General features: G+C 43.2%; 1 long non-coding RNA gene across 1 annotated transcript; it reads left to right on the forward strand.

Annotated features, from left to right (window-relative positions):
- The first annotated feature begins 234 nt into the window (after positions 1–234).
- On the forward strand, positions 235–4,352 carry LOC124047754. The gene is made up of 4 exons (XR_006841119.1): positions 235–431; positions 1,051–1,170; positions 3,477–3,605; positions 4,200–4,352. It is a non-coding gene; the product is annotated as an uncharacterized LOC124047754 (long non-coding RNA).
- Positions 4,353–12,866: the final 8,514 nt, after the last annotated feature.

The following is a 12,866-nucleotide window of genomic DNA, read 5'->3' on the forward strand; positions in this document are numbered from 1 at the left end:
CACTTGATAGGTGAATAAATGCTATACGATTTGCAAGCATGCAACTCAATCTGTGAATCAAAACTACATTTGCCAATCTGCACACTCAAGAGTTTTGTCTCTACTTTGAAGAGCTGCTCTGCAAGCAAACTGCAGCAGAGAAAAACAGAGCTCTTGTGGGCAGGGCTTTTTCTTCCAACCAATCAGATGAGCTGTCATCATTCAGGAACGCGCTTTCAAACAGGGGTCCAGGGATCCAGTATGGGAGGACACTTTCCACTGTGTTAAACATAGATCAAATTATTTAAAACGACTGAATGATATTCACAGAATTTGAAAGCTACATGAAGGCGTTGGCGAGGGAAATGAAGGGAGCAATTAAAACAAGTGTTTCCACATAGCATAACCGCTCCAAAGCTGATGCTGTTTTGAGGAGAACAGGCTAGCTCCCTGTAAGTCGCTCTGGATAAGAGCGTCTGCTAAATGACTTAAATGTAATGTAAATGTAAAATTAAGACAAGAGGGGATAGGGAAGAAGATTAGATGTTCAGTTGCTTCATCTGGCTGATGCCGTGCCTAGACGAGATGAGAGCCAACTGTTATTGAAATAGAATCTGAGAGATCTCCCCCTTTTATCTCGATAAGCTTGCTAAATGTCAACGTTGAACCAATGCAATGATATACATTTTATTGGCTTGCTATATGAGCTGCTTTTCCTGAAAATGTATATCTGATACATCTAGTCATGCATCTGCAGACACAGCGAGGAGGAGAAAAGCCTGCTTCGGGTGAGCTACCTAGAACAACATCAACTAGCTAGCTATAATATCAGATAGACATTTTCAGGAAAAGCATGGCTAGACAGCTTTCTGTAGTAACATTATTACTTGAAACCACCACATGGACATCATCTGTATCTTTGTTACATTCCATATGATGTTTTAATATATTTGTACCGTGTTGCTATCTGTCTCAAGATGTACAAATCATCAGCATGAAGAATACTGAATTCTGTTGAATTGTCAAGTGGACTTGAATTCTCATGAAAATATTGTTGTGCCTCTCTTTCAGATCTGCTAAGCACACCTCTGCCTCTGCTAGCCACACAACCACTGCCTCCTGCTTGGCTCTCTCCAGGGGATGACAGTAAACAGGCCCACAGTGTTTCCCAAACCCCCTTTCTCACCCCCAGTAATTATTTTGCAATAGCTTATGTTCCGTGGGGTTAGGGTCAACTTGTCTTATCTGGACCCGTATTCACAAAGCGTCTTAGAGTAGGAGTGCTGATCTAGGATCAGTTTTTCCTTTAAGATCATCATTAATCAAATTATATTGACTAGTGGGACCTGACACTAGGTCAGCTCTCCTACTCTTGTGGCGTATTTCCATATTGGATTTACCCCAGTGCTTTACCCAAAAGGCTCAGACTTTTAGGGTTTCCATCTACGTGGGCCAGAACCTGTGTCTCACTGGGCCATGGCTCCAGCAGACCTGCTCTCATTTGGGGCCAAAGCCAGGCCACTGGTACTTTTCAGCCAGCATTTACATAACTATGGGTAACTGTGAATTTTCTAGAAGAAAAAGAAACGCACACCTATTAAGAGGTGCTGGCTATCGGAGTAGAAACTTGAAAATAAAAGAGAGCCGCACATTCTAGGAGCTCAGATGCAAAAATGTAATTACCAACGTTTCGACAGCCAAGCTGTCTTCATCAGGGTATAATCACAAACACTGCGAGATGACTCGTTTATATAGTGTCAAAAGACACAGGTGTCTGTAATCATGGCCAAGAGTGGCCTAATATCATTGGTTAATAATCACATTTTAAAATGTCATACAAAGAACAGCATTCAAACAACAAATGGATAGCATACGATCATAGATTAATTTGACTACACAAGTTTACAAACAATTACAATGGCAAAGTCACAATAATTACAAGAATGGCTTCAGATCAAAGTCTACGTTGAGACCGAAGGGCGACAAGGGTCTTTAAATTAAAGATCCAGGCAGCCTCTCGTTTTAACAATAAATTATCAAGGCCACCCCCTCTCCTAGGGAGGGTGACATGTTCGATGCCAATATAACGCAGAGACAAAATCGAGTGGCCTGCCTCTAAGAAGTGGGCCGCAACTGGATAAGTAATGGTGCTCAGCCCAGTCAAAACTGTTCGCTGCTCTGGCCCCCCAATGGTGGAACAAACTCCCTCACGACGCCAGGACAGCGGAGTCAATCACCACCTTCCGGAGACACCTGAAACCCCACCTCTTTAAGGAATACCTAGGATAGGATAAGTATTCCCTCTCACCCCCCTTTAAGATTTAAATGCACTATTGTAAAGTGACTGTTCCACTGGATGTCATAAGGTGAATGCACCAATTTGTAAGTCGCTCTGGATAAGAGCATCTGCTAAATGACTTAAATGTAATGTAAATGTAAATGTGCTATGATGCTCTGAGATATGTACTTTTAATTCGTGCTTTGTTTTACCTACATAATTTTACCACAAGGACAAGTTATAAGATAAATAACTTTGGAGCACGTAATAACACCTTTTATTGGGATCAATTTCCCTGTTTGTGGGTGTTTGAAGGATCTACATTTCTAAGTGCCATTGCATTGAGCACATCCATTACATTTGTAATTTCCATCCAGTAGGGGCGCAAATAGACGTTGTTCAGGAATATCTTGGGGTGGTAAATCAGAGTTTACCAATTGGTCTCTGAGATTTCTGCCCCGCGAGAATACGACCAAGGGAAGGTCCGAAAACACATTACCGAGACTATCATCGGATTTTAGGATGTGCCAATGTTTGTGAACAATTCCCTTAATTTGTTCAGAGCACTTTGAATAGCGGGTAGTTAGAAGGCAAGAATGCGTCTTTTTGCGAGACTGACCTTGAAAAAGGTCATTCAACAAACTGAATTTTAACACCTCACAATGCAACTGTTTTCCTCTTTAAGGAATACCTAGGATAGGATAAGTAATCCCTCTCACCCCCCTTAAAGATTTAGATGCACTATTGTAAAGTGACTGTTCCACTGGATGTCATAAGGTGAATGCACCAATTTGTAAGTCGCTCTGGATAAGAGCGTCTGCTAAATGACTTAAATGTAAATGTAAATGTTGTTGATTCTGCTCCTCACAAGTCCTCGCTGTCAGTCCTAGCTATGGAAACACAGTATCCCTAGTATAACATAAGGGTGCATACACTAGTGTAACAATGGTGCTACAGTCGAAAAACAACATTGGATGCTTGGTGAATATGGGCCCTGGTGAAGTGTGTGATCTTAGGCATGCTCCCATGGCTCCAGTAGACCTGTTCTCACTTGGGGCCAAAGCCAGGTCACTGGAACTTTTCAGCTGCCATTTACATAACAATGGCTAACTGAACTTTAACACCTTCTCACAAAGCAACTGTTTTGATGTAATTAGTTATTTTAGGCATGCTCCCACTAATCCCCCCACCCCCTTTCTCTCTGTGTCTCCCTTCCCAGAGGACCTGAGCCCCTGCTCGGGCTGGCGTTCCGACTGCAGCTATGGTCTTCTGGCCTGATATCACCAGGCGTGCTACCTTATCCTGGACCCCTGCTTAGAGTCATCACTGTCAGCCCTAGCTCAGCCAGGTAGACACTGTGCTTCTGCCTCTGCATTGCTTGGTCTTTGACATTTTAGGCTGGGTGTCTGTAAAGCACTTTGTGAGTTGTTCAGGGCTGTCTTGATTAATGTGAGATTAATGTGGTTTTTGTGTTGGGTTTGTATATCCTTATTCTGCCAATGTGAATGTTTAGCTGATCTGGAGTGGACTACATCTGAATTTAAATGATTCCCTAGGATGACTAACATCCATCATTATCCATGAGTACCATACACATGCAATCCACCACCACTTTCTTTAATGAACACTCCTCCTCAATCTATTGTACATGGAACCATAAAGTTCATATTCACTTTTGTCAATAATAACATCTACACATATTGGCAACATGCTTGAATGAAAACATTTCTTTAGACTTTATGGATGTTATGGGGGTGATGCTGTTGCTCATCAGATTTCATATTATCAAATCAAATTGTATTGGTCATATACACATATTTAGAAGATTTTATTGCGGGTGTAGCGAAATGCTTGTACGTAGCAATTTTGCCAATATGTCAACGTTATCAATTAGGAAAGATGGTGTTGTTCATAATAACAAGTTCATGACTGATGTTCACAGGACCCTACTCATGCTATGTTGAACGAGCACCATGGAAGGAGGGGGAGGAAAACAGACAGCTGCTCTCTACCACACATTCACCAAGTCATCCAATGTTTGCATCATGAACAATTTTAGCATTTTCTAAAATAAATATATAATACATTTTGTTCATTCTGTTTCTAATGGTTTGTTATGCTAGATGTGAATAACTTAGCAGGTCTATGCTATAATGTATTGTTTTTAAATGTTTATTAAATATATATACAGTGGGGAGAACAAGTATTTGATACACTGCCGATTTTGCAGGTTTTCCTACTTACAAAGCATATAGAGGTCTGTAATTTTTATCATAGGTACACTTCAACTGTGAGAGACGGAATCTAAAACAAAAATCCAGAAAATCACATTGTATGATTTTTAAGTAATTAATTTGCATTTTATTGCATGACATAAGCATTTGAAAGGGCAGTGTTGAGAAAAGGGCAGTGTTGAGATTGCATCATCTGTGGATCTGTCTGGGCGATATGCAAATTGGAGTGGGCCTAGGGTCTCCGGGATGATAGTGTTGATGTGAGCCATGGCCAGCCTTTCAAAGCACTTCATGGCTACAGACGGTGAGTGCTACGGGTCGGTAGTCATTTTGGCAGGTTAACTTGGCGTTCTTGGGTACAGGGACTATGGTGGTCTGCTTTAAACATGTAGGTATTCCAGACTCGGTCAGGGAGAGGTTGATATGTCAGTGACACTTGCCAGCTGCTCCGCGCATGCTCTGAGTACAGGTCCTGGTAATCCGTCTGGCCCCGCCGCCTTGTTTATGTTGACCTGTTTAAAGGTCTTACTCACATCGGCTACACGGAGAGCGTGATCACACAGTCATCCGAAACAGCTGGTGCTCTCATGCATGCATCAATGTTGCTTGAACAAAAGGCACTGCTCGTGGCTGGGTTTCCCTAGTTTGCAAGACCTGTTGCCTGTAATCCATGGCTTCTGGTTGGGATATGTTTGTACGATCACTGTGGGGACGTCGTCATTGATGCACTTATTGATGAAGCCGGTGACTGATGCGGTATACTCCACAATGCCATTGGATGAACCCTGGAACATATTCCAGTTTGTGCTAGCAAAATAGTGCCGTAGCTTAGCATCCATGCCATCTGACAACTTTCGTATTAAGCGAGTCACAGGGACTCCCTGCTTTAGTCTTTGCTTGTAAGCAGGAATCAGGAGGATATAATTATGGTCAGATTTGCCAAATGGAGGGCGAGGGAGAGCTTTGTACGAGTCTCTGTGTGGGGAGTAAAGGTGGTCTAGAGGTATTGTTCATCTGGTTGCACATGTGACATGCTGGTAGAAATGAGGTAAAATGGATTTAAGTTTGCCTGCATTAAAGTCCCTGGCCACATCGCTTCTGGATGAGTATTTTCTTGAATGAAATCAGAAAGAAACATTTGCATCATTTAGGTTGTTTTCTAAAAGAAGAGTAGATTTACTGTTGACGCAAAGACTTGACACCTTTGGTTTTTAAACTGTAACAGGTTTTGGTTTTTCCAATTATGTTTTAAGGTTGGACTTTAGCACACATAGCACATAGGGCTTACCAATTGGTGTCACCTTGTTAGTCAGTATGTGATTCCACCTGTGCTGGGTTGTCCATCTCTTTAGTCTGAGGGAGGTTTCACCTGTGTTGGCACAGGTGATATTTAAGAGTAATCAAATCAAATGTATTTGTCACATACACATGGTTAGCAGGTGTCAACGCAAGTGTAGCGAAATGCTTGTGCTTCTAACAAGTAATATAACCTAACAATTTCACAACAACTACCTTATACACACAAGTGTAAAGGAATTCATATGAATATGTACATAAAAATATATAAATGAGTGATGGCCGAACAGCATAGGCAAGATGCAGTAGATGGTATAGAGTACAGCATATACATATGAGATGAGTAATGTAGGGTATAAAAACATATAAAGTGGCATTGTTTAAAGTGGCTAGTGATAAATTACATCAAGATGGCAAGATGCAGTAGATGGTATAGCGTACAGTATATACATATGAGATGAGTAATGTAGGGTAAGTAAACATTATATAATATAAAGGGGCTAGTGATAAATAGATTACATACATTTTCCCATTATTAAAGTGGCTGGAGTTGAGTCAGTATGTTGGCAGCAGCCACTCAATGTTAGTGATGGCTGTTTAACGGTCTGATGGCCTTGAGATGGCCTTGAGAATCTGTTTTTAAGTCTCTCGGTTCCCGCTTTCATGCACCTGTACTGACCTCGCCTTCTGGATGATAGCGGGGTGAACAGGCAGTGGCTCGGTGGTTGTTGTCCTTGATGATCTTTTTGGCCTTCCTGTGACATCGGGTGGTTTAGGTGTCCTGGAGGGCAGGTAGTTTGCACCCGGTGATGCGTTGTGCAGACCTCACTACCCTCTGGAGAGCCTTCCGGTTATGGGCGGAGCAGCTGCCATATCAGGCTGTGATACAGCCCAACAGGATGCTCTCGATTGTGCATCTGTAAAAGTTTGTGAGTGTTTTTGGTGACAAGCCGAATTTCTTCAGCCTCCTGAGGTTGAAGAGGCACTGCTGCGCCTTCTTTACCACGCTGTCTGTGTGGGTGGACCATTTCAGTTTGTCCGTGATGTGTACGCCGAGGAACTTAAAACTCTCCACCCTCTCCACTACTGTCCCGTCAATGTAGATAGGGGGCTGCTCCCTCTGCTGTTTCCTGAAGTCCATGATTATCTCCTTTGTTTTGTTGACATTGAGTGTGAGGTTATTTTCCTGACACCACACTCTGAGGCCCTCACCTCCTCCCTGTAGGCCGTCTCGTCGTTGTTGGTAATCAAGCCTACCACTGTAGTGTCGTCTGCAAACTTGATGATTGAGTTGGAGGCGTGCATGGCCACACAGTCGTGGGTGAACAGGGAGTACAGGAGAGGGCTGAGAACGCACCCTTGTGGGGACCCAGTGTTGAGGATCAACGGGGTGGAGATGTTGTTTCCTACCCTCACCACCTAGGGGCGGCCCGTCAGGAAGTCCAGGACCCAGTTCCACAGGGCGGGGTCGAGACCCAGGGTCTCGAGCTTAATGATGAGTTTGGAGAGTACAATGGTGTTAAATGCTGAGCTGTAATCGATGAACTGCATTCTTACATAGGTATTCCTCTTGTCCAGATGGGTTAGGGCAGTGTGCAGTGTGATGGTGATTGTGTCGTCTGTGGACGCATTGGGGCGGTAAGAAAATTGGTGTGGGTCTAGGGTGTCAGGTAGGGTGGAGGTGATATGGTCCTTGACTAGTCTCTCAAAGCACTTCATGATGACGGAAGTGAGTGCTACAGGGCGGTAGTCATTTAGCTCAGTTACCTTAGCTTTCTTGGGAACAGGAACAATGGTGGCCCTCTTGAAGCATGTGGGGACAGCAGACTGGGATAAGGATTGATTGAATATTTCTGTAAACACACCAGCCAGCTGGTCATGTCTGTAAACACACCAGCCAGCTGGTCTGAGCATGCTCTGAGGACACGACCGGTGATGCCGTCTGGGACTGCAGCCTTGCGAGGGTTAACACGTTTAAATGTTTTACTTCACGTTGGCTCCAGTGAAGGAGAGCCCACAGGTTTTGGTGGCGGGCCATGTCAGTTGCACTGTATTGTCCTCAAAGCGAGCAAAAAAAGTTGTTTAGTCTGTCTGGGAGCAAGGCATCGTGATCCGCGACGTGGCTGGTTTTTCATTTGTAGTCTGTGATTGACTGTAGACCCTGCCACATACCTCTCGTGTCTGAGCCGTTGAATTGCGACTCCACTTTGTCTCTGTACTGACGCTTAGCTTGTTTGATTGCCTTGCGGAGGGAATAGCTACACTGTTTGTATTCGGTCATGTTTCCGGTCACCTTGCCCTGATTAAAAGCAGTGGTTCGCGCGTTCAGTTTTGCCATCAATCCACGGTTTCTGGTTGGGGAATGTTTTAATAGACGCTTTGGGTACAACATCCCCAATGAACTTGTTAATAAACTCGAACAACGAATCAGCGTATTCGTCAATGTTGTTGTTCGCCGCAATGTGGAACATATCCCAGTCCACGTGATCGAAACAATCTTGAAGCGTGGAATCAGATTGGTCGGACCAGCGTTGAACAGACCTGAGCGCGGGTGCTTCCTGTTTTAGTTTCTGTCTATAGGCAGGGTGCAACAAAATGGAGTCGTGGTCAGCTTTTCCAAAGGGAGGGCGGGGGAGGGCCTTATATACGTCGTGGAAGTTAGAATAACAGTGGTCTAGGATTTTGCCAGCCCTGGTAGCACAATCGATATGCTGATAGAATTTGGGGAGCCTTGTTTTCAGATTAGCCTTGTTAAAATCCCCGGCTACAATAAATGCAGCCTCAGGATATGTGGTTTCCAGTTTACATAGAGTCCAAAGAAGTTCTTTCAGGGCCGTCGATGTGTCTGCTTTGGGGGAATATACACGACTGTGATTATGATCGAAGAGAATTCTCTTGGTATATAATGCGTTTGGCATTTGATTGTGAGGAATTCTAAGTCAGGTGAACAAAAGGACTTGAGTTCCTTTATGTTGTTATGAACACACCACATCTCGTTAATCATAAGGCATTCACTCCCGCCCATCTTCTTACCAGAGAGATGCTTGTTTCTGTCGGCGCGATGCGTGAAGAAACCAGGTGGCTGTACCGACTCAGATTGCGTGTCTCGAGTGAGCCATGTTTCCGTGAAACAAAGAACGTTACAGTCTCGGATGTCTCTCTGGAATGCTACCCATGCTCGGATTTCATCTACCTTGTTGTCAATACACTGGACATTGGCGAGTAGTGTGCTCGGGAGCGGTGCGCAATGTGCCCGTCTACGGAGCCTGACCAGAAGACTGCTCTGTCTGCCCCTTCTACGGCATCGTTGTTTTGGGTCGCCGGCTGGGATCCGATCCATTGTCCTGGGTTGTAGGCCAAACAGAGGATCCGCTTCGGGAAAGTCCTGGTCGTAATGTTGGTGAGTTGACGTTGCTATTATATCCAATAGTTCCTCCCGACTGTATGTAATAAAACCTAAGATAACCTGGGGTAACAATGAAAGAAATAACATTAAAAAACGAAATACTACATAGTTTCCTAGGAACGTGAAGCGAGGCGGCCATCTCTGTTTACGCCGGAAGTGATGCTTTAGTGATATGGACAGTTAACACCTTCAGTTGATTCTCTTTTGATCCTTTATCTGATGTCCCTGTTTTTGTTTTGCTCCACTATTTGGTTTTCTAGGTGGTTTATTTTTTGTTGCCTCCTCCTGGGCAAATTTAGTGGGCGCTCATAGAGGGTGTCTTTTAGGTTCCAGTTGTTGTTGCTAGTCAACTTTCAATTCACACCCCCACGAGTGTCTTTCAGAACCGCTCCTAAAACCCCACCTGTTTTGCCTTTGTTTGAGCGACATTATTTGGTTTTCTTGCTGGGGAATGTAACATAAACATACCGGCACAAATAATCTGGCAAACTGGAAACGTTGGAAATACGTTTTAAAATATTACACAATGCATTTACATTGAAAGAGAGAGAGAGCACAGTATGCAATTATTGTGATAACCAGACCCATGTACAGTTGAAGTCGAAAGTTTACATACACTTTGGTTGGAGTCATTAAAACTCATTTTTCAACCACTCCACAAATTTCTTGTTAACAAACTATAGTTTTGGCAAGTCGGTTAGGACATCTACTTTGTGCAGGACACAAGTAACAATTCCAACAATTGTTTACAGACAGATTATTTCCCCTTATCACAATTCCAGTGGGTCAAAAGTTTATATACACTAAGTTGACTGTACCTTTAAACAGCTTGGATTCCAGAAAATTATGTCATGGCTTTAGAAGCTTCTGATAGGCTAATTGACATCATTTGAGTCAATTGGAGGTGTACCTGTGGGTGTATTTCAAGGCCTCCCTTCAAACTCAGTGCCTTTTTGATTGACATCATGGGACAATCAGGAGAAATCAACCAAGACCTCAGGAAAAAATGGTAGACCTCCACAAGTCTTGTTCATCCTTGGGAGCAATTTCCAAACGCCTGAAGGTACCACTTTCATCTGTACAAACAATAGTACGCAAGTATTAACACCATGGGCCCACGCAGCCATCATACCGCTCAGGAAGAAGATGAATTCTGTCTCCTAGAAGTGAACGTTCTTTGGTGTTAAAAATGAAACTGGTACAAAAGTATCTATAACCACAGTTAAACAAGTCCTACATCGACATAACCTGAAAGGCTTGGTCACAAATGGGACTTCCAAATGGACAATGACCCCAAGCATACACTCAAAGTTGTGGCAAAATGGCTTAAGGACAACAAAGTCAAGGTATTGGAATGGCCATCACAAAGCCTGACCTCAATCCCATAGAAAAGCAGTGGGCAGAAATGAAAAAGTGTGTGCGAGCAAGGAGGCCAACAAACCTGACTCAGTTACACCAGCTCTGTCAGGAGGAATGGGCCATAATTCACCCAACTTATTGTGGGAAGCTTGTGGAAGGCTACTTGAAATGTTTGACCCAAGTTAAACAATGTAAAGGCAATGCTACCAAATTCGAATTGACTGTATGTAAACTTCTGACCCACTGAGAATGTGATGAAAGAAATGAAAGCTGAAATAAATAATTCTCTCTACTATTATTATTTCACATTCTTAAAACAAAGTGGTGATCCTAGCTGACCTAAGACACAGAATGTTTTCCTCAGATTAAATGTCAGGAAATGTGAAAAACTGAGTTTAAATGTAGTTGTCTAAGGTGTATGTAAACTCGTCTTCAACTGTATGTATGGCTCCACCCACCTCTGCACACAAGTAGAAGTAGCAAAATAGGATGGTGGACTCGGAGTGGGTGATGAGGGAAATTATTAACACCAGGAACAGGAACCCAAACATGTAGTACACAGGGTGAACATTTAGTTGTTGTTGAAAATACTCAACAATCAATCAAATTCAGTCTCCTTGCTCAGTGGCTGAGTGGCCTTAGTTCAAATACATGATTAAGTATTTACTTATTAGTTAGATTGTAAATGTTAATTACACATTAATAATCTATTAATGACTTGTTATTTTCTTTAGGAATCATTATACAACCACCACTAGGCAAATTCATGCTCCTGGTTGAGAACCTTGTTCTTACCAGATGTTGTTGAGGATCAAAAATGAGCTGGAGGAAGTTGCAGCCAAAGGGCATGATGCCCCCCTTTGACAATACCGGGCATGGGCTGGATGAAGAAGGAATGTTCATGGATCTGCCTGGAATACAGAGAGTAGCATAGAAACTCATCAAGACATTGTTAGACCTTTGTAAGTGTGCTATGTTTCCTATGATGCTTATACCAGTGTGAAATAGATTGCAAACACAGAAGGGAAATGTACACAATGTAAGATAACCTGAAATAGCTATTCATACAGACATTGTGATTGATAGCTGAAACTCACAGGCCTCTGCCCACGGAGATGCCAAACCACAAAGCGAAGATGGCCACTAGTGTGCCGAAAGGGATGACTGCCACTGTAACGGCGTTCGTCTGTTGAAGGAAGAGAGTCGGACCGAAATGCAGCGTGTTGGTTACTCATGACTTTAATGAATGAAATGCGGTACATGAAATAACTGAAAGACGAAAACAACAAACGGAACGTGAAACTATTACAGCCTATCTGGTGAACACTACACAAAGACAGGAACAATCACCCACGAAATACAAAGTGAAACTCAGGCTCCCTAAATACGGTTCCCAATCAGAGACAACGAGAATCACCTGACTCTGATTGAGAATCGCCTCAGGCAGCCAAGCCTATACAACACCCCTAATCAGCTGCGATCCCAAATACTACAAACCCCAATACGAAAAACAACATATAAACCCATGTCACACCCTAGCCTACCAAACAATAAATAAAAACACAAAATACAATGACCAAGGCGTGACAGCCACGAAGCCTTCCAACCACAGGATCAGTTTAATCAGGAGAGAGAGGGAGAGAAAATGTGTGGGGGAGGGGCGGGACAGTGAATATCTCACTGGGGACAATGCCTAATATCACATATTAGACCAGGGCCCATATTCACAAAGCATCCAATGCTGCTTTTTGACTATACACCCTTATGTTATGCTTGGGAAAATGTGTTTCCATAGCTAGGACAGTGAAGACTTGTGAAGAGCAGAATCAACAACCTCTGCATAATCAAAACAGTTTCTTTGTGAGAAGGTGTTAAAGTTCACAGTTAGCTATAGTTATGTAAATGCTGACTGAAAAGTACCAGTGGCCTGGCTTTGGCCCCAAGTGAGAGCAGGTCTGCTGGAGCCATGGGAGCATGCCTAAGGCCACACATTACACAGGGCCCATATTCACAACACATCCAATGCTGCTTATCGACTTTAGCACCATTGTTACACTAGTGTATACACCCATATGTTATACTAGGGAAATTGTATTTCCATAGCTAGGACTGATTGTGAGGACTTGTGAAGAGCAGAATCAACAATCTCTGCATAATCAAAACAGTTGCTTTGTGAGAAGGTGTTAAAGTTCACAGTTAGCTATAGTTATGTAAATGCCGGGTGAAAAGTACCAGTGGCCTGGCTTTGGCCCCAAGTTACTGGGGGACTGAGACTAGGGGGGTTGGGAGACACTGTGGCCCCATTCAATGTCAC

This window comes from Oncorhynchus gorbuscha, linkage group LG11 (assembly GCF_021184085.1).
Source record: "Oncorhynchus gorbuscha isolate QuinsamMale2020 ecotype Even-year linkage group LG11, OgorEven_v1.0, whole genome shotgun sequence".
In the NCBI taxonomy this organism is placed as follows: Eukaryota; Metazoa; Chordata; class Actinopteri; order Salmoniformes; family Salmonidae; genus Oncorhynchus; species Oncorhynchus gorbuscha.